At 46.4% G+C, this 27403-nt stretch overlaps 4 non-coding genes across 4 annotated transcripts; all 4 read left to right on the forward strand.

Moving 5' to 3' along the window:
• Positions 1-918: 918 nt before the first annotated feature.
• TRNAH-GUG (transfer RNA histidin (anticodon GUG)) lies at positions 919-990 on the forward strand. Its single transcript has one exon. It is a non-coding gene; the product is annotated as a tRNA-His (tRNA).
• Positions 991-5728: 4738 nt separating this feature from the next.
• TRNAH-GUG (transfer RNA histidin (anticodon GUG)) lies at positions 5729-5800 on the forward strand. The gene has a single exon. It is a non-coding gene; the product is annotated as a tRNA-His (tRNA).
• A 4629-nt stretch (positions 5801-10429) lies between these two features.
• On the forward strand, positions 10430-10501 carry TRNAH-GUG (transfer RNA histidin (anticodon GUG)). The gene has a single exon. It is a non-coding gene; the product is annotated as a tRNA-His (tRNA).
• Positions 10502-20306: 9805 nt separating this feature from the next.
• On the forward strand, positions 20307-20378 carry TRNAH-GUG (transfer RNA histidin (anticodon GUG)). The gene has a single exon. It is a non-coding gene; the product is annotated as a tRNA-His (tRNA).
• Positions 20379-27403: the final 7025 nt, after the last annotated feature.

A 27403-nucleotide genomic window follows, 5' to 3' on the forward strand; every position in this document is an offset into this window, starting at 1 on the left:
GCGGGCGAGACAGGAAGGAGCATTGGTCATGCATCCCTGCATGAGGGTGAGACAGGGAGGAGATATGATCCCCGTATGAAGCCGAGAGAAGGAGGAGGCGTGAACGTGCATCCATGTATGCAGGCGAGACGGGAAGGAGCATTGGTCATGCATCCCTTCCTGAGGGTGAGACAGGGAGGAGATAAAATCCCCGTATGAAGCCGAGAGAACGAGGAGACATGAACGTGCATCCATGTATGCGGGCGAGAAGGGAAGGAGCATTGGTCATGCATCCCTGCATGAGGGTGAGACAGGGAGGAGATAAATTCCCTGTATGAAGCCAAGAGAACGAGGCGGCATGAACATGCATCCTTGTATGCAGGTGTGACATGGAGTCATCATGAACATGCATCCCTTTATAAGGACATAACATGGAGGACGCATGCACATGAATGCCTGAATTTTATGGTGGTGGCCTTCGGGTGATTTGGCACGTGCAATTGGTGAAGAGCACTTCTCCTGCGCAAAAAAATAAATGTACTATTAGCACCCCTGAGGGAGCCTCTGTACTTCCTATAGGGAGAAAACTCTGCAATGGAAGGGGACAGGGTCAATAACAGCTGTAAACTCTCACAAGACCATCACTGCTCTCACACTTTCCTGCTCTCAGGCTGGCGGGCCATTATCGGCCCTGGCTGCCACACCATTGCCAGGTTTGTGTAACTATATTATTTCTAATTGGCTCCACTTTGATGACTTTCATTTGGATTCTGACTTGATTATTGAGATCTTAAATAAGTGACTGGGGATCAGGTGTCCACTTATTCTCATGGATAACATCACAACCAACCTTTAATTCAAACATGAGTCATGACATCACAGATGGAGTACAGCTTATGACAGAGGTGGAACGTCACATCGTAGTAGCCCAAGTAGCTTGCCGTGATTGTATAGTGGTTAGTACTCTGCGTTGTGGCCGCAGCAACCTCGGTTCGAATCCGAGTCACGGCATTCCGGTGAGGCAATGTCACGGCAGTTGGGCAGATATTTTAGAATTTCCATTAATACATTGGCAATCTCTGTGGAGGACTGAAACAATTCGATATGTCCTGTTACTGTTATGAACCTTTTGTTTCTTTAATGCTCTTTGCACACTTTTTCATCGGGTGACTGTAATGTATTTCAACCAAATCTAATTAAGAGCGCATTATGTGGTGACATTTGCAGTACATGAAACATTATAACACTGCCATTTACGTCAATAACCACTAGCTTGATTAAGACATATGTATTGCAGCGACAGTATTTCCCAGTTACAAATGGGAATAAAAACAACATCCGCGAGGGATTGAACCAACGACATTTAACTGATGTTGCCAATGGAGCGCGTTACAGAGAGCGCGAGGTCCCGCCTTTACAGTCACACGCTGATGATAATACAGATGTTTAAATAAACAGGCATATCTGTGGACTTGTGGTCTTTCTACATTGGGACTCATAGTCTAGTCCTAGGCTATTGTAGGCACTGGCGTATCTTTTAGTGGAATGAGAGGCATTCTGTAGTCGCGTGAAAGGACCTTTCAAGTCAATCTGATCTGAATTGTCCTGTGAAAAAAAGCGTTCTTAGACACAGTGAGGAGTTTTTGGGGATAATGGGAAAATCATTTCCAACTAAATGACAGGAATTTCTTAGTCCAATCATGAGGTGTGCTAGACTTTTTTATACTGTGGCGGAAAGAGAGACAGTATAACAGTCATTATAAATAAAGGGCCAAGGAAGTGACAGTTTATGGAAGGAACAATTTGCACAAAGTTTTAGAATGTGGTCAGGAGGAGGACAATGTGCTTACACATATGAAACATTAGAAGGTAGACATTATGGAAGCACATATATTTCTTTATTTTTATTGTATTTGGGGAGAGGGGGTTAATATAGCACGTCCAATGTGGAAAAGTGCTTTCCATAGCACCTTGCAGGTGGGCGACATCTAGAGCTGTGCAGTAGCCACCCATGCCCCAGACGTCAAAGAGAACAAGAAGTTACACATGTTGGAAGTGAGGGTGAGACATTGAGGAGATATGATCCCCGTATGAAGCCGAGAGAAGGAGGAGGCGTGAACGTGCATCCATGTATGCAGGCGAGAAGGGAAGGAGCATTGGTCATGCATCCCTGCATGAGGGTGAGACAGGGAGGAGATATGATCCCCGTATGAAGCCGAGAGAAGGAGGAGGCGTGAACGTGCATCCATGTATGCGGGCGAGACAGGAAGGAGCATTGGTCATGCATCCCTGCATGAGGGTGAGACAGGGAGGAGATATGATCCCCGTATGAAGCCGAGAGAAGGAGGAGGCGTGAACGTGCATCCATGTATGCAGGCGAGAAGGGAAGGAGCATTGGTCATGCATCCCTGCATAAGGGTGAGACAGGGAGGAGATATGATCCCAGTATGAAGCCGAGAGAAGGAGGAGGCGTGAACGTGCATCCATGTATGCGGGCGAGACAGGAAGGAGCATTGGTCATGCATCCCTGCATGAGGGTGGGACAGGGAGGAGATATGATCCCCGTATGAAGCCGAGAGAAGGAGGAGGCGTGAACGTGCATCCATGTATGCGGGCGAGACGGGAAGGAGCATTGGTCATGCATCCCTTCCTGAGGGTGAGACAGGGAGGAGATAAAATCCCCGTATGAAGCCGAGAGAACGAGGAGACATGAACGTGCATCCATCTATGCGGGCGAGAAGGGAAGGAGCATTGGTCATGCATCCCTGCATGAGGGTGAGACAGGGAGGAGATAAAATCCCTGTATGAAGCCAAGAGAACGAGGCGGCATGAACATGCACCCTTGTATGCAGGTGTGACATGGAGTCATCATGAACATGCATCCCTTTATAAGGACATAACATGGAGGACGCATGAACATGAATGCCTGAATTTTTTGGTGGTGGCCTTCGGGTGATTTGGCACGTGCAATTGGTGAAGAGCACTTCTCCTGCGCAAAAAAATAAATGTACTATTAGCACCCCGGAGGGAGCCTCTGCACTTCTTATAGGGAGAAAACTCTGCAATGGAAGGGGACAGGGTCAATAACAGCTGTAAACTCTCACAAGACCATCACTGCTCTCACACTTTCCTGCTCTCAGGCTGGCGGGCCATTATCGGCCCTGGCTGCCGCACCATTGCCAGGTTTGTGTAACTATATTATTTCTAATTGGCTCCACTTTGATGACTTTCATTTGGATTCTGACTTGATTATTGAGATCTTAAATAAGTGACTGGGGATCAGGTGTCCACTTATTCTCATGGATAACATCACAACCAACCTTTAATTCAAACATGAGCCATGACATCACAGATGGAGTACAGCTTATGATAGAGGTGGAACGTCACATTGTAGCAGCCCAAGTAGCTCGCCGTGATTGTATAGTGGTTAGTACTCTGCGTTGTGGCCGCAGCAACCTCGGTTCGCGGCATTGCGGTGAGGCAATGTCACAGCAGTTGGGCAGATATTTTAGAATTTCCATTAATACATTGGCAATCTCTGTAGAGGACTGAAACAATTCGATATGTCCTGTTACTGTTATGAACCTTTTGTTTCTTTAATGCTCTTTGCACACTTTTTCATCGGGTGACTGTAATGTATTTCAACCAAATCTAATTAAGAGTGCATTATGTGGTGACATTTGCATTACATGAAACATTATAACACTGCCATTTACGTCAATAACCACTAGCTTGATTAAGACATATGTATTGCAGCGACAGTATTTCCCAGTTACAAATGGGAATAAAAACAACATCCGCGAGGGATTGAACCAACGACATTTAACTGATGTTGCCAATGGAGCGCGTTACAGAGAGCGCGAGGTCCCGCCTTTACAGTCACACGCTGATGATAATACAGATGTTTAAATAAACAGGCATATCTGTGGACTTGTGGTCTTTCTACATTGGGACTCATAGTCTAGTCCTAGGCTATTGTAGGCACTGGCGTATCTTTTAGTGGAATGAGAGGCATTCTGTAGTCGCGTGAAAGGACCTTTCAAGTCAATCTGATCTGTATTGTCCTGTGAAAAAAAGCGTTCTTAGACACAGTGAGGAGTTTTTGGGGATAATGGGAAAATCATTTCCAACTAAATGACAGGAATTTCTTAGTCCAATCAGGAGGTGTGCTAGGCTTTTTTATACTGTGGCGGAAAGAGAGAGAGTATAACAGTCATTATAAATAAAGGGCCAAGGAAGTGACAGTTTATGGAAGGAACAATTTGCACATAGTTTTAGAATGTGGTCAGGAGGAGGACAATGTGCTTACACATATGAAACATTAGAAGGTAGACATTATGGAAGCACATATATTTCTTTATTTTTATTGTATTTGGGGAGAGGGGGTTAATATAGCACGTCCAATGTGGAAAAGTGCTTTCCATAGCACCTTGCAGGTGGGCGACATCTAGAGCTGTGCAGTAGCCACCCATGCCCCAGACGTCAAAGAGAACAAGAAGTTACACTTGTTGGAAGTGAGGGTGAGACATTGAGGAGATATGATCCCCGTATGAAGCCGAGAGAAGGAGGAGGCGTGAACGTGCATCCATGTATGCAGGCGAGATGGGAAGGAGCATTGGTCATGCATCCCTGCATGAGGGTGAGACAGGGAGGAGATATGATCCCCGTATGAAGCCGAGAGAAGGAGGAGGCGTGAACATGCATCCATGTATGCGGGCGAGACAGGAAGGAGCATTGGTCATGCATCCCTGCATGAGGGTGAGACAGGGAGGAGATATGATCCCCGTATGAAGCCGAGAGAAGGAGGAGGCGTGAACGTGCATCCATATATGCAGGCGAGACAGGAAGGAGCATTGGTCATGCATCCCTGCATGAGGGTGAGACAGGGAGGAGATATGATCCCCGTATGAAGCCGAGAGAAGGAGGAGGCGTGAACGTGCATCCATGTATGCGGGCGAGACGGGAAGGAGCATTGGTCATGCATCCCTTCCTGAGGGTGAGACAGGGAGCAGATAAAATCCCTGTATGAAGCCGAGAGAACGAGGAGACATGAACGTGCATCCATGTATGCGGGCGAGAAGGGAAGGAGCATTGGTCATGCATCCCTGCATGAGGGTGAGACAGGGAGGAGATAAAATCCCTGTATGAAGCCAAGAGAACGAGGCGGCATGAACATGCATCCTTGTATGCAGATGTGACATGGAGTCATCATGAACATGCATCCCTTTATAAGGACATAACATGGAGGACGCATGAACATGAATGCCTGAATTTTATGGTGGTGGCCTTCGGGTGATTTGGCACGTGCAATTGGTGAAGAGCACTTCTCCAGCGCAAAAAAATAAATGTACTATTAGCACCCCGGAGGGAGCCTCTGCACTTCTTATAGGGAGAAAACTCTGCAATGAAAGGGGACAGGGTCAATAACAGCTGTAAACTCTCACAAGACCATCACTGCTCTCACACTTTCCTGCTCTCAGGCTGGCGGGCCATTATCGGCCCTGGCTGCCGCACCATTGCCAGGTTTGTGTAACTATATTATTTCTAATTGGCTCCACTTTGATGACTTTCATTTGGATTCTGACTTGATTATTGAGATCTTAAATAAGTGACTGGGGATCAGGTGTCCACTTATTCTCATGGATAACATCACAACCAACCTTTAATTCAAACATGAGTCATGACATCACAGATGGAGTACAGCTTATGATAGAGGTGGAACTTCACATTGTAGCAGCCCAAGTAGCTCGCCGTGATCGTATAGTGGTTAGTACTCTGCGTTGTGGCCGCAGCAACCTCGGTTCGAATCCGAGTCACGGCATTGCGGTGAGGCAATGTCACGGCAGTTGGGCAGATATTTTAGAATTTCCATTAATACATTGGCAATATCTGTGGAGGACTGAAACAATTCGATATGTCCTGTTGCTGTTATGAACCTTTTGTTTCTTTAATGCTCTTTGCACACTTTTTCATCGGGTGACTGTAATGTATTTCAACCAAATCTAATTAAGAGCGCATTATGTGGTGACATTTGCAGTACATGAAACATTATAACACTGCCATTTACGTCAATAACCACTAGCTTGATTAAGACATATGTATTGCAGCGACAGTATTTCCCAGTTACAAATGGGAATAAAAACAACATCCGCGAGGGATTGAACCAACGACATTTAACTGATGTTGCCAATGGAGCGCGTTACAGAGAGCGCGAGGTCCCGCCTTTACAGTCACACGCTGATGATAATACAGATGTTTAAATAAACAGGCATATCTGTGGACTTGTGGTCTTTCTACATTGGGACTCATAGTCTAGTCCTAGGCTATTGTAGGCACTGGCGTATCTTTTAGTGGAATGAGAGGCATTCTGTAGTCGCGTGAAAGGACCTTTCAAGTCAATCTGATCTGTATTGTCCTGTGAAAAAAAGCGTTCTTAGACACAGTGAGGAGTTTTTGGGGATAATGGGAAAATCATTTCCAACTAAATGACAGGAATTTCTTAGTCCAATCATGAGGTGTGCTAGGCTTTTTTATACTGTGGCGGAAAGAGAGAGAGTATAACAGTTATTATAAATAAAGGGCCAAGGAAGTGACAGTTTATGGAAGGAACAATTTGCACATAGTTTTAGAATGTGGTCAGGAGGAGGACAATTGCTTACACATATGAAACATTAGAAGGTAGACATTATGGAAGCACATATATTTCTTTATTTTTATTGTATTTGGGGAGAGGGGGTTAATATAGCACGTCCAATGTGGAAAAGTGCTTTCCATAGCACCTTGCAGGTGGGCGACATCTAGAGCTGTGCAGTAGCCACCCATGCCCCAGACGTCAAAGAGAACAAGAAGTTACACATGTTGGAAGTGAGGGTGAGACATTGAGGAGATATGATCCCCGTATGAAGCCGAGAGAAGGAGGAGGCGTGAACGTGCATCCATGTATGCAGGCGAGAAGGGAAGGAGCATTGGTCATGCATCCCTGCATGAGGGTGAGACAGGGAGGAGATATGATCCCCGTATGAAGCCGAGAGAAGGAGGAGGCGTGAACGTGCATCCATGTATGCGGGCGAGACAGGAAGGAGCGTTGGTCATGCATCCCTGCATGAGGGTGAGACAGGGAGGAGATATGATCCCCTTTTGAAGCCGAGAGAAGGTGGAGGCGTGAACGTGCATCCATGTATGCATGCGAGAAGGGAAGGAGCATTGGTCATGCATCGCTGCATGAGGGTGAGACAGGGAGGAGATATGATCCCCGTATGAAGCCGAGAGAAGGAGGAGGCGTGAACGTGCATCCATGTATGCGGGCGAGACAGGAAGGAGCATTGGTCATGCATCCCTGCATGAGGGTGAGACAGGGAGGAGATATGATCCCCGTATGAAGCCGAGAGAAGGAGGAGGCGTGAACGTGCATCCATGTATGCGGGCGAGAAGGGAAGGAGCATTGGTCATGCATCCCTGCATGAGGGTGAGACAGGGAGGAGATAAAATCCCTGTATGAAGCCAAGAGAACGAGGCGGCATGAACATGCATCCTTGTATGCAGGTGTGACATGGAGTCATCATGAACATGCATCCCTTTATAAGGACATAACATGGAGGACGCATGAACATGAATGCCTGAATTTTATGGTGGTGGCCTTCGGGTGATTTGGCACGTGCAATTGGTGAAGAGCACTTCTCCTGCGCAAAAAAATAAATTTACTATTAGCACCCCGGAGGGAGCCTCTGCACTTCTTATAGGGAGAAAACTCTGCAATGGAAGGGGACAGGGTCAATAACAGCTGTAAACTCTCACAAGACCATCACTGCTCTCACACTTTCCTGCTCTCAGGCTGGCGGGCCATTATCGGCCCTGGCTGCCGCACCATTGCCAGGTTTGTGTAACTATATTATTTCTAATTGGCTCCACTTTGATGACTTTCATTTGGATTCTGACTTGATTATTGAGATCTTTAATAAGTGACTGGGGATCAGGTGTCCACTTATTCTCATGGATAACATCACAACCAACCTTTAATTCAAACATGAGTCATGACATCACAGATGGAGTACAGCTTATGATAGAGGTGGAACGTCACATGGTAGCAGCCCAAGTAGCTCGCTGTGATCGTATAGTGGTTAGTACCCTGCGTTGTGGCCGCAGCAACCTCGGTTCGAATCCGAGTCACGGCATTGCGGTGAGGCAATGTCACGGCAGTTGGGCAGATATTTTAGAATTTCCATTAATACATTGGCAATCTCTGTGGAGGACTGAAACAATTCGATATGTCCTGTTACTGTTATGAACCTTTTGTTTCTTTAATGCTCTCTGCACACTTTTTCATCGGGTGACTGTAATGTATTTCAACCAAATCTAATCAAGAGCGCATTATGTGGTGACATTTGCAGTACATGAAACATTATAACACTGCCATTTACGTCAATAACCACTAGCTTGATTAAGACATATGTATTGCAGCGACAGTATTTCCCAGTTACAAATGGGAATAAAAACAACATCCGCGAGGGATTGAACCAACGACATTTAACTGATGTTGCCAATGGAGCGCGTTACAGAGAGCGCGAGGTCCCGCCTTTACAGTCACACGCTGATGATAATACAGATGTTTAAATAAACAGGCATATCTGTGGACTTGTGGTCTTTCTACATTGGGACTCATAGTCTAGTCCTAGGCTATTGTAGGCACTGGCGTATCTTTTAGTGGAATGAGAGGCATTCTGTAGTCGCGTGAAAGGACCTTTCAAGTCAATCTGATCTGTATTGTCCTGTGAAAAAAAGCGTTCTTAGACACAGTGAGGAGTTTTTGGGGATAATGGGAAAATCATTTCCAACTAAATGACAGGAATTTCTTAGTCCAATCATGAGGTGTGCTAGGCTTTTTTATACTGTGGCGGAAAGAGAGAGAGTATAACAGTCATTATAAATAAAGGGCCAAGGAAGTGACAGTTTATGGAAGGAACAATTTGCACATAGTTTTAGAATGTGGTCAGGAGGAGGACAATGTGCTTACACATATGAAACATTAGAAGGTAGACATTATGGAAGCACATATATTTCTTTATTTTTATTGTATTTGGGGAGAGGGGGTTAATATAGCACGTCCAATGTGGAAAAGTGCTTTCCATAGCACCTTGCAGGTGGGCGACATCTAGAGCTGTGCAGTAGCCACCCATGCCCCAGACGTCAAAGAGAACAAGAAGTTACACTTGTTGGAAGTGAGGGTGAGACATTGAGGAGATATGATCCCCGTATGAAGCCGAGAGAAGGAGGAGGCGTGAACGTGCATCCATATATGCAGGCGAGAAGGGAAGGAGCATTGGTCATGCATCCCTGCATGAGGGTGAGACAGGGAGGAGATATGATCCCCGTATGAAGCCTAGAGAAGGAGGAGGCGTGAACATGCATCCATGTATGCGGGCGAGACAGGAAGGAGCATTGGTCATGCATCCCTGCATGAGGGTGAGACAGGGAGGAGATATGATCCCCGTATGAAGCCGAGAGAAGGAGGAGGCGTGAACGTGCATCCATGTATGCAGGCGAGAAGGGAAGGAGCATTGGTCATGCATCCCTGCATGAGGGTGAGACAGGGAGGAGATATGATCCCCGTATGAAGCCGAGAGAAGGAGGAGGCGTGAACGTGCATCCATGTATGCGGGCTAGACAGGAAGGAGCATTGGTCATGCATCCCTGCATGAGGGTGAGACAGGGAGGAGATATGATCCCCGTATGAAGCCGAGAGAAGGAGGAGGCATGAACGTGCATCCATGTATGCGGGCGAGAAGGGAAGGAGCATTGGTCATGCATCCCTGCATGAGGGTGAGACAGGGAGGAGATAAAATCCCTGTATGAAGCCAAGAGAACGAGGCGGCATGAACATGCATCCTTGTATGCAGGTGTGACATGGAGTCATCATGAACATGCATCCCTTTATAAGGACATAACATGGAGGACGCATGAACATGAATGCCTGAATTTTATGGTGGTGGCCTTCGGGTGATTTGGCACGTGCAATTGGTGAAGAGCACTTCTCCTGCGCAAAAAAATAAATTTACTATTAGCACCCCGGAGGGAGCCTCTGCACTTCCTATAGGGAGAAAACTCTGCAATGGAAGGGGACAGGGTCAATAACAGCTGTAAACTCTCACAAGACCATCACTGCTCTCACACTTTCCTGCTCTCAGGCTGGCGGGCCATTATCGGCCCTGGCTGCCGCACCATTGCCAGGTTTGTGTAACTATATTATTTCTAATTGGCTCCACTTTGATGACTTTCATTTGGATTCTGACTTGATTTTTGAGATCTTTAATAAGTGACTGGGGATCAGGTGTCCACTTATTCTCATGGATAACATCACAACCAACCTTTAATTCAAACATGAGTCATGACATCACAGATGGAGTACAGCTTATGATAGAGGTGGAACGTCACTTTGTAGCAGCCCAAGTAGCTCGCCGTGATCGTATAGTGGTTAGTACCCTGCGTTGTGGCCGCAGCAACCTCGGTTCGAATCCGAGTCACGGCATTGCGGTGAGGCAATGTCACGGCAGTTGGGCAGATATTTTAGAATTTCCATTAATACATTGGCAATCTCTGTGGAGGACTGAAACAATTCGATATGTCCTGTTACTGTTATGAACCTTTTGTTTCTTTAATGCTCTCTGCACACTTTTTCATCGGGTGACTGTAATGTATTTCAACCAAATCTAATTAAGAGCGCATTATGTGGTGACATTTGCAGTACATGAAACATTATAACACTGCCATTTACGTCAATAACCACTAGCTTGATTAAGACATATGTATTGCAGCGACAGTATTTCCCAGTTACAAATGGGAATAAAAACAACATCCGCGAGGGATTGAACCAACGACATTTAACTGATGTTGCCAATGGAGCGCGTTACAGAGAGCGCGAGGTCCCGCCTTTACAGTCACACGCTGATGATAATACAGATGTTTAAATAAACAGGCATATCTGTGGACTTGTGGTCTTTCTACATTGGGACTCATAGTCTAGTCCTAGGCTATTGTAGGCACTGGCGTATCTTTTAGTGGAATGAGAGGCATTCTGTAGTCGCGTGAAAGGACCTTTCAAGTCAATCTGATCTGTATTGTCCTGTGAAAAAAAGCGTTCTTAGACACAGTGAGGAGTTTTTGGGGATAATGGGAAAATCATTTCCAACTAAATGACAGGAATTTCTTAGTCCAATCATGAGGTGTGCTAGGCTTTTTTATACTGTGGCGGAAAGAGAGAGAGTATAACAGTCATTATAAATAAAGGGCCAAGGAAGTGACAGTTTATGGAAGGAACAATTTGCACATAGTTTTAGAATGTGGTCAGGAGGAGGACAATGTGCTTACACATATGAAACATTAGAAGGTAGACATTATGGAAGCACATATATTTCTTTATTTTTATTGTATTTGGGGAGAGGGGGTTAATATAGCACGTCCAATGTGGAAAAGTGCTTTCCATAGCACCTTGCAGGTGGGCGACATCTAGAGCTGTGCAGTAGCCACCCATGCCCCAGACGTCAAAGAGAACAAGAAGTTACACATGTTGGAAGTGAGGGTGAGACATTGAGGAGATATGATCCCCGTATGAAGCCGAGAGAAGGAGGAGGCGTGAACGTGCATCCATGTATGCAGGCGAGAAGGGAAGGAGCATTGGTCATGCATCCCTGCATGAGGGTGAGACAGGGAGGAGATATGATCCCCGTATGAAGCCGAGAGAAGGAGGAGGCGTGAACGTGCACCCATGTATGCGGGCGAGACAGGAAGGAGCGTTGGTCATGCATCCCTGCATGAGGGTGAGACAGGGAGGAGATATGATCCCCGTATGAAGCCGAGTGTAGGAGGAGGCGTGAACGTGCATCCATGTATGCAGGCGAGAAGGGAAGGAGCATTGGTCATGCATCCCTGCATGAGGGTGAGACAGGGAGGAGATATGATCCCCGTATGAAGCCGAGAGAAGGAGGAGGCGTGAACGTGCATCCATGTATGCGGGCGAGACAGGAAGGACCATTGGTCATGCATCCCTGAATGAGGGTGAGACAGGGAGGAGATATGATCCCCGTATGAAGCCGAGAGAAGGAGGAGGCGTGAACGTGCATCCATGTATGCGGGCGAGACGTGAAGGAGCATTGGGCATGCATCCCTTCCTGAGGGTGAGACAGGGAGGAGATCAAATCCCCGTATGAAGCCGAGAGAACGAGAAGACATGAACGTGCATCCATGTATGCGGGCGAGAAGGGAAGGAGCATTGGTCATGCATCCCTGCATGAGGGTGAGACAGGGAGGAGATAAAATCCCTGTATGAAGCCAAGAGAACGAGGCGGCATGAACATGCATCCTTGTATGCAGGTGTGACATGGAGTGATCATTAACATGCATCCCTTTATAAGGACATAACATGGAGGACGCATGAACATGAATGCCTGAATTTTATGGTGGTGGCCTTCGGGTGATTTGGCACGTGCAATTGGCGAAGAGCACTTCTCCTGCGCAAAAAAATAAATGTACTATTAGCACCCCGGAGGGAGCCTCTGCACTTCTTATAGGGAGAAAACTCTGCAATGGAAGGGGACAGGGTCAATAACAGCTGTAAACTCTCACAAGACCATCACTGCTCTCACACTTTCCTGCTCTCAGGCTGGCGGGCCATTATCGGCCCTGGCTTTCGCACCATTGCCAGGTTTGTGTAACTATATTATTTGTAATTGGCTCCACTTTGATGACTTGCATTTGGATTCTGACTTGATTATTGAGATCTTAAATAAGTGACTGGGGATCAGGTGTCCACTTATTCTCATGGATAACATCACAACCAACCTTTAATTCAAACATGAGTCATGACATCACAGATGGAGTACAGCTTATGATAGAGGTGGAACGTCACATTGTAGCAGCCCAAGTAGCTCGCCGTGATCGTATAGTGGTTAGTACTCTGCGTTGTGGCCGCAGCAACCTCGGTTGGAATCCGAGTCACGGCATTGCGGTGAGGAAATGTCACGGCAGTTGGGCAGATATTTTAGAATTTCCATTAATACATTGGCAATCTCTGTGGAGGACTGAAACAATTCGATATGTCCTGTTACTGTTATGAACCTTTTGTTTCTTTAATGCTCTTTGCACACTTTTTCATCGGGTGACTGTAATGTATTTCAACCAAATCTAATTAAGAGCGCATTATGTGGTGACATTTGCAGTACATGAAACATTATAACACTGCCATTTACGTCAATAACCACTAGCTTGATTAAGACATATGTATTGCAGCGACAGTATTTCCCAGTTACAAATGGGAATAAAAACAACATCCACGAGGGATTGAACCAACGACATTTAACTGATGTTCCCAATGGAGCGCGTTACAGAGAGCGCGAGGTCCCGCCTTTACAGTCACACGCTGATGATAATACAGATGTTTAAATAAACAGGCATATCTGTGGACTTGTGGTCTTTCTACATTGGGACTCATAGTCTAGTCCTAGGCTAGTGTAGGCACTGGCGTATCTTTTAGTGGAATGAGAGGCATTCTGTAGTCGCGTGAAAGGACCTTTCAAGTCAATCTGATCTGTATTGTCCTATGAAAAAAAGCGTTCTTAGACACAGTGAGGAGTTTTTGGGGATAATGGGAAAATCATTTCCAACTAAATGACAGGAATTTCTTAGTCCAATCATGAGGTGTGCTAAGCTTTTTTATACTGTGGCGGAAAGAGAGAGAGTATAACAGTCATTATAAATAAAGGGCCAAGGAAGTGACAGTTTATGGAAGGAACAATTTGCACATAGTTTTAGAATGTGGTCAGGAGGAGGACAATGTGCTTACACATATGAAACATTAGAAGGTAGACATTATGGAAGCACATATATTTCTTTATTTTTATTGTATTTGGGGAGAGGGGGTTAATATAGCACGTCCAATGTGGAAAAGTGCTTTCCATAGCACCTTGCAGGTGGGCGACATCTAGAGCTGTGCAGTAGCCACCCATGCCCCAGACGTCAAAGAGAACAAGAAGTTACACATGTTGGAAGTGAGGGTGAGACATTGAGGAGATATGATCCCCGTATGAAGCCGAGAGAAGGAGGAGGCGTGAACGTGCATCCATGTATGCAGGCGAGAAGGGAAGGAGCATTGGTCATGCATCCCTGCATGAGGGTGAGACAGGGAGGAGATATGATCCCCGTATGAAGCCGAGAGAAGGAGGAGGCGTGAACGTGCATCCATGTATGCGGGCGAGACAGGAAGGAGCGTTGGTCATGCATCCCTGCATGAGGGTGAGACAGGGAGGAGATATGATCCCCTTTTGAAGCCGAGAGAAGGAGGAGGCGTGAACGTGCATCCATGTATGCAGGCGAGAAGGGAAGGAACATTGGTCATGCATCCCTGCATGAGGGTGAGACAGGGAGGAGATATGATCCCCGTATGAAGCCGAGAGAAGGAGGAGGCGTGAACGTGCATCCATGTATGCGGGCGAGACAGGAAGGAGCATTGGTCATGCATCCCTGCATGAGGGTGAGACAGAGAGGAGATATGATCCCCGTATGAAGCCGAGAGAAGGAGGAGGCGTGAACGTGCATCCATGTATGCGGGCGAGACGGGAAGGAGCATTGGTCATGCATCCCTTCCTGAGGGTGAGACAGGGAGGAGATAAAATCCCCGTATGAAGCAGAGAGAACGAGGAGACATGAAAGTGCATCCATGTATGCGGGCGGGAAGGGAAGGAGCATTGGTCATGCATCCCTGCATGAGGGTGAGACAGGGAGGAGATAAAATCCCTGTATGAAGCCAAGAGAACGAGGCGGCATGAACATGCATCCTTGTATGCAGGTGTGACATGGAGTCATCATGAACATGCATCCCTTTATAAGGACATAACATGGAGGACGCATGAACATGAATGCCTGAATTTTATGGTGGTGGCCTTCGGGTGATTTGGCACGTGCAATTGGTGAAGAGCACTTCTCCTGCGCAAAAAAATAAATTTACTATTAGCACCCCGGAGGGAGCCTCTGCACTTCTTATAGGGAGAAAACTCTGCAATGGAAGGGGACAGGGTCAATAACAGCTGTAAACTCTCACAAGACCATCACTGCTCTCACACTTTCCTGCTCTCAGGCTGGCGGGCCATTATCGGCCCTGGCTGCCGCACCATTGCCAGGTTTGTGTAACTATATTATTTCTAATTGGCTCCACTTTGATGACTTGCATTTGGATTCTGACTTGATTATTGAGATCTTAAATAAGTGACTGGGGATCAGGTGTCCACTTATTCTCATGGATAACATCACAACCAACCTTTAATTCAAACATGAGTCATGACATCACAGATGGAGTACAGCTTATGATAGAGGTGGAACGTCACATTGTAGCAGCCCAAGTAGCTCGCCGTGATTGTATAGTGGTTAGTACTCTGCGTTGTGGCCGCAGCAACCTCGGTTGGAATCCGAGTCACGGCATTGCGGTGAGGAAATGTCATGGCAGTTGGGCAGATATTTTAGAATTTCCATTAATACATTGGCAATCTCTGTGGAGGACTGAAACAATTCGATATGTCCTGTTACTGTTATGAACCTTTTGTTTCTTTAATGCTCTTTGCACACTTTTTCATCGGGTGACTGTAATGTATTTCAACCAAATCTAATTAAGAGCGCATTATGTGGTGACATTTGCAGTACATGAAACATTATAACACTGCCATTTACGTCAATAACCACTAGCTTGATTAAGACATATGTATTGCAGCGACAGTATTTCCCAGTTACAAATGGGAATAAAAACAACATCCACGAGGGATTGAACCAACGACATTTAACTGATGTTGCCAATGGAGCGCGTTACAGAGAGCGCGAGGTCCCGCCTTTACAGTCACACGCTGATGATAATACAGATGTTTAAATAAACAGGCATATCTGTGGACTTGTGGTCTTTCTACATTGGGACTCATAGTCTAGTCCTAGGCTATTGTAGGCACTGGCGTATCTTTTAGTGGAATGAGAGGCATTCTGTAGTCGCGTGAAAGGACCTTTCAAGTCAATCTGATCTGTATTGTCCTGTGAAAAAAAGCGTTCTTAGACACAGTGAGGAGTTTTTGGGGATAATGGGAAAATCATTTCCAACTAAATGACAGGAATTTCTTAGTCCAATCATGAGGTGTGCTAAGCTTTTTTATACTGTGGCGGAAAGAGAGAGAGTATAACAGTCATTATAAATAAAGGGCCAAGGAAGTGACAGTTTATGGAAGGAACAATTTGCACATAGTTTTAGAATGTGGTCAGGAGGAGGACAATGTGCTTACACATATGAAACATTAGAAGGTAGACATTATGGAAGCACATATATTTCTTTATTTTTATTGTATTTGGGGAGAGGGGGTTAATATAGCACGTCCAATGTGGAAAAGTGCTTTCCATAGCACCTTGCAGGTGGGCGACATCTAGAGCTGTGCAGTAGCCACCCATGCCCCAGACGTCAAAGAGAACAAGAAGTTACACATGTTGGAAGTGAGGGTGAGACATTGAGGAGATATGATCCCCGTATGAAGCCGAGAGAAGGAGGAGGCGTGAACGTGCATCCATGTATGCAGGCGAGAAGGGAAGGAGCATTGGTCATGCATCCCTGCATGAGGGTGAGACAGGGAGGAGATATGATCCCCGTATGAAGCCGAGAGAAGGAGGAGGCGTGAACGTGCATCCATGTATGCGGGCGAGACAGGAAGGAGCATTGGTCATGCATCCCTGCATGAGGGTGAGACAGGGAGGAGATATGATCCCCGTATGAAGCCGAGAGAAGGAGGAGGCGTGAACGTGCATCCATGTATGCAGGCGAGAAGGGAAGGAGCATTGGTCATGCATCCCTGCATGAGGGTGAGACAGGGAGGAGATATGATCCCTGTATGAAGCCGAGAGAAGGAGGAGGCGTGAACGTGCATCCATGTATGCGGGCGAGACAGGAAGGAGCATTGGTCATGCATCCCTGCATGAGGGTGAGACAGGGAGGAGATATGATCCCCGTATGAAGCCGAGAGAAGGAGGAGGCGTGAACGTGCATCCATGTATGCAGGCGAGACGGGAAGGAGCATTGGTCATGCATCCCTTCCTGAGGGTGAGACAGGGAGGAGATAAAATCCCCGTATGAAGCCGAGAGAACGAGGAGACATGAACGTGCATCCATGTATGCGGGCGAGAAGGGAAGGAGCATTGGTCATGCATCCCTGCATGAGGGTGAGACAGGGAGGAGATAAAATCCCTGTATGAAGCCAAGAGAACGAGGCGGCATGAACATGCATCCTTGTATGCAGGTGTGACATGGAGTCATCATGAACATGCATCCCTTTATAAGGACATAACATGGAGGACGCATGAACATGAATGCCTGAATTTTATGGTGGTGGCCTTCGGGTGATTTGGCACGTGCAATTGGTGAAGAGCACTTCTCCTGCGCAAAAAAATAAATGTACTATTAGCACCCCGGAGGGAGCCTCTGCACTTCTTATAGGGAGAAAACTCTGCAATGGAAGGGGACAGGGTCAATAACAGCTGTAAACTCTCACAAGACCATCACTGCTCTCACACTTTCCTGCTCTCAGGCTGGCGGGCCATTATCGGCCCTGGCTGCCGCACCATTGCCAGGTTTGTGTAACTGTATTATTTCTAATTGGCTCCACTTTGATGACTTTCATTTGGATTCTGACTTGATTATTGAGATCTTAAATAAGTGACTGGGGATCAGGTGTCCACTTATTCTCATGGATAACATCACAACCAACCTTTAATTCAAACATGTCATGACATCACAGATGGAGTACAGCTTATGATAGAGGTGGAACGTCACATTGTAGCAGCCCAAGTAGCTCGCCGTGATCGTATAGTGGTTAGTACTCTGCATTGTGGCCGCAGCAACCTCGGTTCGAATCCGAGTCACAGCATTGCGGTGAGGCAATGTCACGGCAGTTGGGCAGATATTTTAGAATTTCCATTAATACATTGGCAATCTCTGTGGAGGACTGAAACAATTCGATATGTCCTGTTACTGTTATGAACCTTTTGTTTCTTTAATGCTCTTTGCACACTTTTTCATCGGGTGACTGTAATGTATTTCAACCAAATCTAATTAAGAGCGCATTATGTGGTGACATTTGCAGTACATGAAACATTATAACACTGCCATTTACGTCAATAACCACTAGCTTGATTAAGACATATGTACTGCAGCGACAGTATTTCCCAGTTACAAATGGGAATAAAAACAACATCCGCGAGGGATTGAACCAACGACATTTAACTGATGTTGCCAATTGAGCGCGTTACAGAGAGCGCGAGGTCCCGCCTTTACAGTCACACGCTGATGATAATACAGATGTTTAAATAAACAGGCATATCTGTGGACTTGTGGTCTTTCTACATTGGGACTCATAGTCTAGTCCTAGGCTATTGTAGGCACTGGCGTATCTTTTAGTGGAATGAGAGGCATTCTGTAGTCGCGTGAAAGGACCTTTCAAGTCAATCTGATCTGTATTGTCCTGTGAAAAAAAGCGTTCTTAGACACAGTGAGGAGTTTTTGGGGATAATGGGAAAATCATTTCCAACTAAATGACAGGAATTTCTTAGTCCAATCATGAGGTGTGCTAGGCTTTTTTATACTGTGGCGGAAAGAGAGAGAGTATAACAGTCATTATAAATAAAGGGCCAAGGAAGTGACAGTTTATGGAAGGAACAATTTGCACATAGTTTTAGAATGTGGTCAGGAGGAGGACAATTGCTTACACATATGAAACATTAGAAGGTAGACATTATGGAAGCACATATATTTCTTTATTTTTATTGTATTTGGGGAGAGGGGGTTAATATAGCACGTCCAATGTGGAAAAGTGCTTTCCATAGCACCTTGCAGGTGGGCGACATCTAGAGCTGTGCAGTAGCCACCCATGCCCCAGACGTCAAAGAGAACAAGAAGTTACACATGTTGGAAGTGAGGGTGAGACATTGAAGAGATATGATCCCCGTATGAAGCCGAGAGAAGGAGGAGGCGTGAACGTGCATCCATGTATGCAGGCGAGAAGGGAAGGAGCATTGGTCATGCATCCCTGCATGAGGGTGAGACAGGGAGGAGATATGATCCCCGTATGAAGCCGAGAGAAGGAGGAGGCGTGAACGTGCATCCATGTATGCGGGCGAGACAGGAAGGAGCGTTGGTCATGCATCCCTGCATGAGGGTGAGACAGGGAGGAGATATGATCCCCTTTTGAAGCCGAGAGAAGGAGGAGGCGTGAACGTGCATCCATGTATGCAGGCGAGAAGGGAAGGAGCATTGGTCATGCATCCCTGCATGAGGGTGAGACAGGGAGGAGATATGATCCCCGTATGAAGCTGAGAGAAGGAGGAGGCGTGAACGTGCATCCATGTATGCGGGCGAGACAGGAAGGAGCATTGGTCATGCATCCCTGCATGAGGGTGAGACAGGGAGGAGATATGATCCCCGTATGAAGCCGAGAGAAGGAGGAGGCGTGAACGTGCATCCATGTATGCGGGCGAGACGGGAAGGAGCATTGGTCATGCATCCCTTCCTGAGGGTGAGACAGGGAGGAGATAAAATCCCCGTATGAAGCAGAGAGAACGAGGAGACATGAACGTGCATCCATGTATGCGGGCGAGAAGGGAAGGAGCATTGGTCATGCATCCCTGCATGAGGGTGAGACAGGGAGGAGATAAAATCCCTGTATGAATCCAAGAGAACGAGGCGGCATGAACATGCATCCTTGTATGCAGGTGTGACATGGAGTCATCATGAACATGCATCCCTTTATAAGGACATAACATGGAGGACGCATGAACATGAATGCCTGAATTTTATGGTGGTGGCCTTCGGGTGATTTGGCACGTGCAATTGGTGAAGAGCACTTCTCCTGCGCAAAAAAATAAATTTACTATTAGCACCCCGGAGGGAGCCTCTGCACTTCTTATAGGGAGAAAACTCTGCAATGGAAGGGGACAGGGTCAATAACAGCTGTAAACTCTCACAAGACCATCACTGCTCTCACGCTTTCCTGCTCTCAGGCTGGCGGGCCATTATCGGCCCTGGCTGCCGCACCATTGCCAGGTTTGTGTAACTATATTATTTCTAATTGGCTCCACTTTGATGACTTTCATTTGGATTCTGACTTGATTATTGAGATCTTTAATAAGTGACTGGGGATCAGGTGTCCACTTATTCTCATGGATAACATCACAACCAACCTTTAATTCAAACATGAGTCATGACATCACAGATGGAGTACAGCTTATGATAGAGGTGGAACGTCACATTGTAGCAGCCCAAGTAGCTCGCCGTGATCGTATAGTGGTTAGTACTCTGCGTTGTGGCCGCAGCAACCTCGGTTCGAATCCGAGTCACGGCATTGCGGTGAGGCAATGTCACGGCAGTTGGGCAGATATTTTAGAATTTCCATTAATACATTGGCAATCTCTGTGGAGGACTGAAACAATTCGATATGTCCTGTTACTGTTATGAACCTTTTGTTTCTTTAATGCTCTCTGCACACTTTTTCATCGGGTGACTGTAATGTATTTCAACCAAATCTAATTAAGAGCGCATTATGTGGTGACATTTGCAGTACATGAAACATTATAACACTGCCATTTACGTCAATAACCACTAGCTTGATTAAGACATATGTATTGCAGCGACAGTATTTCCCAGTTACAAATGGGAATAAAAACAACATCCGCGAGGGATTGAACCAACGACATTTAACTGATGTTGCCAATGGAGCGCGTTACAGAGAGCGCAAGGTCCCGCCTTTACAGTCACACGCTGATGATAATACAGATGTTTAAATAAACAGGCATATCTGTGGACTTGTGGTCTTTCTACATTGGGACTCATAGTCTAGTCCTAGGCTATTGTAGGCACTGGCGTATCTTTTAGTGGAATGAGAGGCATTCTGTAGTCGCGTGAAAGGACCTTTCAAGTCAATCTGATCTGTATTGTCCTGTGAAAAAAAGCGTTCTTAGACACAGTGAGGAGTTTTTGGGGATAATGGGAAAATCATTTCCAACTAAATGACAGGAATTTCTTAGTCCAATCATGAGGTGTGCTAGGCTTTTTTATACTGTGGCGGAAAGAGAGAGAGTATAACAGTCATTATAAATAAAGGGCCAAGGAAGTGACAGTTTATGGAAGGAACAATTTGCACATAGTTTTAGAATGTGGTCAGGAGGAGGACAATGTGCTTACACATATGAAACATTAGAAGGTAGACATTATGGAAGCACATATATTTCTTTATTTTTATTGTATTTGGGGAGAGGGGGTTAATATAGCACGTCCAATGTGGAAAAGTGCTTTCCATAGCACCTTGCAGGTGGGCGACATCTAGAGCTGTGCAGTAGCCACCCATGCCCCAGACGTCAAAGAGAACAAGAAGTTACACATGTTGGAAGTGAGGGTGAGACATTGAGGAGATATGATCCACGTATGAAGCCGAGAGAAGGAGGAGGCGTGAACGTGCATCCATGTATGCAGGCGAGAAGGGAAGGAGCATTGGTCATGCATCCCTGCATGAGGGTGAGACAGGGAGGAGATATGATCCCCGTATGAAGCCGAGAGAAGGAGGAGGCGTGAACGTGCATCCATGTATGCGGGCGAGACAGGAAGGAGCGTTGGTCATGCATCCCTGCATGAGGGTGAGACAGGGAGGAGATATGATCCCCGTATGAAGCCGAGAGTAGGAGGAGGCGTGAACGTGCATCCATGTATGCAGGCGAGAAGGGAAGGAGCATTGGTCATGCATCCCTGCATGAGGGTGAGACAGGGAGGAGATATGATCCCCGTATGAAGCCGAGAGAAGGAGGAGGCGTGAACGTGCATCCATGTATGCGGGCGAGACAGGAAGGACCATTGGTCATGCATCCCTGCATGAGGGTGAGACAGGGAGGAGATATGATCCCCGTATGAAGCCGAGAGAAGGAGGAGGCGTGAACGTGCATCCATGTATGCGGGCGAGACGTGAAGGAGCATTGGGCATGCATCCCTTCCTGAGGGTGAGACAGGGAGGAGATAAAATCCCCGTATGAAGCCGAGAGAACGAGAAGACATGAACGTGCATCCATGTATGCGGGCGAGAAGGGAAGGAGCATTGGTCATGCATCCCTGCATGAGGGTGAGACAGGGAGGAGATAAAATCCCTGTATGAAGCCAAGAGAACGAGGCGGCATGAACATGCATCCTTGTATGCAGGTGTGACATGGAGTCATCATGAACATGCATCCCTTTATAAGGACATAACATGGAGGACGCATGAACATGAATGCCTGAATTTTATGGTGGTGGCCTTCAGGTGATTTGGCACGTGCAATTGGTGAAGAGCACTTCTCCTGCGCAAAAAATAAATGTACTATTAGCACCCCGGAGGGAGCCTCTGCACTTCTTATAGGGAGAAAACTCTGCAATCAAAGGGGACAGGGTCAATAACAGCTGTAAACTCTCACAAGACCATCACTGCTCTCACACTTTCCTGCTCTCAGGCTGGCCGGCCATTATCGGCCCTGGCTGCCGCACCATTGCCAGGTTTGTGTAACTATATTATTTCTAATTGGCTCCACTTTGATGACTTTCATTTGGATTCTGACTTGATTATTGAGATCTTAAATAAGTGACTGGGGATCAGGTGTCCACTTATTCTCATGGATAACATCACAACCAACCTTTAATTCAAACATGAGTCATGACATCACAGATGGAGTACAGCTTATGATAGAGGTGGAACGTCACATTGTAGCAGCCCAAGTAGCTCACCGTGATCGTATAGTGGTTAGTACTCTGCGTTGTGGCCGCAGCAACCTCGGTTCGAATCCGAGTCACGGCATTGCGGTGAGGCAATGTCACGGCAGTTGGGCAGATATTTTAGAATTTCCATTAATACATTGGCAATCTCTGTGGAGGACTGAAACAATTCGATATGTCCTGTTACTGTTATGAACCTTTTGTTTCTTTAATGCTCTTTGCACACTTTTTCATCGGGTGACTGTAATGTATTTCAACCAAATCTAATTAAGAGCGCATTATTTGGTGACATTTGCAGTACATGAAACATTATAACACTGCCATTTACGTCAATAACCACTAGCTTGATTAAGACATATGTATTGCAGCGGCAGTATTTCCCAGTTACAAATGGGAATAAAAACAACATCCGAGAGGGATTGAACCAACGACATTTAACTGATGTTGCCAATGGAGCGCGTTACAGAGAGCGCGAGGTCCCGCCTTTACAGTCACACGCTGATGATAATACAGATGTTTAAATAAACAGGCATATCTGTGGACTTGTGGTCTTTCTACATTGGGACTCATAGTCTAGTCCTAGGCTATTGTAGGCACTGGCGTATCTTTTAGTGGAATGAGAGGCATTCTGTAGTCGCGTGAAAGGACCTTTCAAGTCAATCTGATCTGTATTGTCCTGTGAAAAAAAGCGTTCTTAGACACAGTGAGGAGTTTTTGGGGATAATGGGAAAATCATTTCCAACTAAATGACAGGAATTTCTTAGTCCAATCATGAGGTGTGCTAGGCTTTTTTATACTGTGGCGGAAAGAGAGAGAGTATAACAGTCATTATAAATAAAGGGCCAAGGAAGTGACAGTTTATGGAAGGAGCAATTTGCACATAGTTTTAGAATGTGGTCAGGAGGAGGACAATGTGCTTACACATATGAAACATTAGAAGGTAGACATTATGGAAGCACATATATTTCTTTATTTTTATTGTATTTGGGGAGAGGGGGTTAATATAGCACGTCCAATGTGGAAAAGTGCTTTCCATAGGACCTTGCAGGTGGGCGACATCTAGAGCTGTGCAGTAGCCACCCATGCCCCAGACGTCAAAGAGAACAAGAAGTTACACATGTTGGAAGTGAGGGTGAGACATTGAGGAGATATGATCCCCGTATGAAGCCGAGAGAAGGAGGAGGCGTGAACGTGCATCCATATATGCAGGCGAGAAGGGAAGGAGCATTGGTCATGCATCCCTGCATGAGGGTGAGACAGGGAGGAGATATGATCCCCGTATGAAGCCGAGAGAAGGAGGAGGCGTGAACATGCATCCATGTATGCGGGCGAGACAGGAAGGAGCATTGGTCATGCATCCCTGCATGAGGGTGAGACAAGGAGGAGATATGATCCCCGTATGAAGCCGAGAGAAGGAGGAGGCGTGAACGTGCATCCATGTATGCAGGCGAGAAGGGAAGGAGCATTGGTCATGCATCCCTGCATGAGGGTGAGACAGGGAGGAGATATGATCCCCGTATGAAGCCGAGAGAAGGAGGAGGCGTGAACGTGCATCCATGTATGCGGGCGAGACAGGAAGGAGCATTGGTCATGCATCCCTGCATGAGGGTGAGACAGGGAGGAGATATGATCCCCCTATGAAGCCGAGAGAAGGAGGAGGCGTGAACGTGCATCCATGTATGCGGGCGAGACGGGAAGGAGCATTGGTCATGCATCCCTTCCTGAGGGTGAGACAGGGAGGAGATAAAATCCCCGAATGAAGCCGAGAGAACGAGGAGACATGAACGTGCATCCATGTATGCGGGCGAGAAGGGAAGGAGCATTGATCATGCATCCCTGCATGAGGGTGAGACAGGGAGGAGATAAAATCCCTGTATGAAGCAAAGAGAACGAGGCGGCATGAACATGCATCCTTGTATGCAGGTGTGACATGGAGTCATCATGAACATGCATCCCTTTATAAGGACATAACATGGAGGACGCATGAACATGAATGCCTGAATTTTATGGTGGTGGCCTTCGGGTGATTTGGCACATGCAATTGGTGAAGAGCACTTCTCCTGCGCAAAAAAATAAATGTACTATTAGCACCCCGGAGGGAGCCTCTGCACTTCTTATAGGGAGAAAACTCTGCAATGGAAGGGGACAGGGTCAATAACAGCTGTAAACTCTCACAAGACCATCACTGCTCTCACACTTTCCTGCTCTCAGGCTGGCGGGCCATTATCGGCCCTGGCTGCCGCACCATTGCCAGGTTTGTGTAACTGTATTATTTCTAATTGGCTCCACTTTGATGACTTTCATTTGGATTCTGACTTGATTATTGAGATCTTAAATAAGTGACTGGGGATCAGGTGTCCACTTATTCTCATGGATAACATCACAACCAACCTTTAATTCAAACATGTCATGACATCACAGATGGAGTACAGCTTATGATAGAGGTGGAACGTCACATTGTAGCAGCCCAAGTAGCTCGCTGTGATCGTATAGTGGTTAGTACTCTGCGTTGTGGCCGCAGCAACTTCGGTTCGAATCCGAGTCACGGCATTGCGGTGAGGCAATGTCACGGCAGTTGGGCAGATATTTTAGAATTTCCATTTATACATTGGCAATCTCTGTGGAGGACTGAAACAATTCGATATGTCCTGTTACTGTTATGAACCTTTTGTTTCTTTAATGCTCTTTGCACACTTTTTCATCGGGTGACTGTAATGTATTTCAACCAAATCTAATTAAGAGCGCATTATGTGGTGACATTTGCAGTACATGAAACATTATAACACTGCCATTTACGTCAATAACCACTAGCTTGATTAAGACATATGTATTGCAGCGACAGTATTTCCCAGTTACAAATGGGAATAAAAACAACATCCGCGAGGGATTGAACCAACAACATTTAACTGATGTTGCCAATGGAGCGCGTTACAGAGAGCGCGATGTCCCGCCTTTACAGTCACACGCTGATGATAATACAGATGTTTAAATAAACAGGCATATCTGTGGACTTGTGGTCTTTCTACATTGGGACTCATAGTCTAGTCCTAGGCTAGTGTAGGCACTGGCGTATCTTTTAGTGGAATGAGAGGCATTCTGTAGTCGCGTGAAAGGACCTTTCAAGTCAATCTGATCTGTATTGTCCTGTGAAAAAAAGCGTTCTTAGACACAGTGAGGAGTTTTTGGGGATAATGGGAAAATCATTTCCAACTAAATGACAGGAATTTCTTAGTCCAATCATGAGGTGTGCTAGGCTTTTTTATACTGTGGCGGAAAGAGAGAGAGTATAACAGTCATTATAAATAAAGGGCCAAGGAAGTGACAGTTTATGGAAGGAACAATTTGCACATAGTTTTAGAATGTGGTCAGGAGGAGTACAATTGCTTACACATATGAAACATTAGAAGGTAGACATTATGGAAGCACATATATTTCTTTATTTTTATTGTATTTGGGGAGAGGGGGTTAATATAGCACGTCCAATGTGGAAAAGTGCTTTCCATAGCACCTTGCAGGTGGGCGACATCTAGAGCTGTGCAGTAGCCACCCATGCCCCAGACGTCAAAGAGAACAAGAAGTTACACATGTTGGAAGTGAGGGTGAGACATTGAGGAGATATGATCCCCGTATGAAGCAGAGAGAAGGAGGAGGCGTGAACGTGCATCCATGTATGCAGGCGAGAAGGGAAGGAGCATTGATCATGCATCCCTGCATGAGGGTGAGACAGGGAGGAGATATGATCCCCGTATGAAGCCGAGAGAAGGAGGAGGCGTGAACGTGCATCCATGTATGCGGGCGAGACAGGAAGGAGCGTTGGTCATGCATCCCTGCATGAGGGTGAGACAGGGAGGAGATATGATCCCCGTATGAAGCCGAGAGAAGGAGGAGGCGTGAACGTGCATCCATGTATGCAGGCGAGAAGGGAAGGAGCATTGGTCATGCATCCCTGCATGAGGGTGAGACAGGGAGGAGATATGATCCCCGTATGAAGCCGAGAGAAGGAGGAGGCGTGAACGTGCATCCATGTATGCGGGCGAGACAGGAAGGAGCATTGGTCATGCATCCCTGCATGAGGTTGAGACAGGGAGGAGATATGATCCCTGTATGAAGCCGAGAGAAGGAGGAGGCGTGAACGTACATCCATGTATGCGGGCGAGACGGGAAGGAGCATTGGTCATGCATCCCTTCCTGAGGGTGAGACAGGGAGGAGATAAAATCCCCGTATGAAGCAGAGAGAACGAGGAGACATGAACGTGCATCCATGTATGCGGGCGAGAAGGGAAGGAGCATTGGTCATGCATCCCTGCATGAGGGTGAGACAGGGAGGAGATAAAATCCCTGTATGAAGCCAAGAGAACGAGGCGGCATGAACATGCATCCTTGTATGCAGGTGTGACATGGAGTCATCATGAACATGCATCCCTTTATAAGGACATAACATGGAGGACGCATGAACATGAATGCCTGAATTTTATGGTGGTGGCCTTCGGGTGATTTGGCACGTGCAATTGGTGAAGAGCACTTCTCCTGCGCAAAAAAATAAATGTACTATTAGCACCCCGGAGGGAGCCTCTGCACTTCTTATAGGGAGAAAACTCTGCAATGGAAGGGGACAGGGTCAATAACAGCTGTAAACTC

This window comes from Ambystoma mexicanum (genome assembly GCF_040938575.1).
Source record: "Ambystoma mexicanum isolate Mex_15411 chromosome 12 unlocalized genomic scaffold, UKY_AmexF1_1 Mex_chr12_unloc.1, whole genome shotgun sequence".
In the NCBI taxonomy this organism is placed as follows: domain Eukaryota; kingdom Metazoa; phylum Chordata; class Amphibia; order Caudata; family Ambystomatidae; genus Ambystoma; species Ambystoma mexicanum.